The sequence below is a fragment of the Conger conger genome, chromosome 1 (genome assembly GCF_963514075.1).
Source record: "Conger conger chromosome 1, fConCon1.1, whole genome shotgun sequence".
NCBI classification, from domain to species: domain Eukaryota; kingdom Metazoa; phylum Chordata; class Actinopteri; order Anguilliformes; family Congridae; genus Conger; species Conger conger.
The window spans coordinates 18891725-18893470 of record NC_083760.1 but is presented as its reverse complement, the minus strand read 5'-3'; positions in this window follow the sequence as shown (position 1 = coordinate 18893470).

The following is a 1746-nucleotide window of genomic DNA, read 5'->3' as shown; positions in this document are numbered from 1 at the left end:
GCGACTGCGCAGTGAAACACTGACGCATAAAAAACGACAGCCTTCAGTGCGCACCACAGCTGGGCTTGTGAAATTGCTCTTCATTGTTTTAAAAGTTAAATCAACAGTTTCCGTTTATTTATTTCCGAATGGTTTTAACCGTATAAAACAATTTTCATGAGCATACATGATGTAACGTTATTGTCGTTGCTTGCCACGAACGGGCCACGGTAAGCGCACATGGAAGCCTTTTCTACTGGTATTTCGATTGGTCCAAGATTTGGTCAACATTTGCCAGTATTATTTTAGTACCTTTTTCGCCATTTTTTTATAACAACGACTCGTATTAGTATGATGTATTGAGGACATATTAGTAAATATGCATTGCAGTGCAGGCCCCACATAGATATCAGTAAAGGGTGAACAGGTAACCAGAATGCAGGCATATAGTATGCATTAGAAGAACAGGATAAAGAAAAATGTTCAAACTGTATATAATCACTGAGCACTTTATTATGAACACCTGTACACCTATTTATTCATGTGATTATCTAATCAGCCAATCGTGTGGCAGCAGTGCAATGCATAAAATCATGCAGATAAGGGTCAGGAACATGAACCATCAAAGTAGGGATAAAATGTTATCTCAGTGACTTTGACCGTGGCATGATTGTTGGTGCCAGACAGGCTGGTTTGATTATTTCTGCTGGTCTCCATTCTGCATTTAAATCATGTATATGCTTAGCAGTAGCAGTCCTAATGACTTCAGTTAATTTCAAAGAATTTAGTCAGATATGCTACAGAAAATAAATACAGTTAATGCATGTGTGCATGCATCTGAAAATATTATCCTACTTAAAGGACCTTCATCACAGGGAGTGAGCTGTTTATACATAAAGTATTGTACTGTATATGTGTGTTAGTGTTTGTATGTGTGCACCCACTCATTCATGTGTGCACACGATGGGAGATACAGCTGCATACTGGCATCCCTCTGTATGAGTGCATGTGTACAGTATGCTTCCAGTATACAGAGGTTTATAGGAGATATATATAAATATCACGATATATTATATATCACGGCCCAATTGGTGTTCTGCTTCTTCATATGTTCTTTTATGAAGTGCTGATGGTGGGGGAGAGATTGCCACTCTGATTTGAGAATTGACTACAGCTGGTTGAAGGCTTCTTAACCCTGGAGCGACCAGCAGTGCCTGCACCCTCTCCTTTTCACAATTTGCCTTACCTGTTGCTGTAATTTTGTGTGTCAATCTAGAATTTTCAATAGGTGTTTTGATGTAAAGCTGTATTTGGCTGTGAGCCGGGCTAGCTGGTTTGTGTCACTCCTCTCTCTCTCTGGCTCCCTTGGGGGGTGTCATTTTGCTTTGACCCTTGGACCGCAATGGGGTGGGAGGAGGAAGGGCTGTTTGTGACCCTTGTGGGTGGGGCAGCGGGGTCACCCAGATTGTAGATTGTGGTGGTCGTGGGCACCTGGGAATACAGACAGCACCAGGGCTAATTGGTGTTTTGGGCTTTGTTGATCATTTATATGATCAAAAAGTTTAAATACCACATTTGTAAGAGTGTCATGTGGAGACTTTGTAGTGTGGAGTGTGACATTCTCAACTGCTGCGTTGTTCCATTGTGCCATTCCATAAATTACTGTCTGATGTCCCTGGGGTGGTCAGTTTGTGGTTGTCCTGTCTTGAGCTGCCATCTTACTTCTCTTTTTACCTTTGAGCTGAATATTTGGTGGAAGGGTATAGT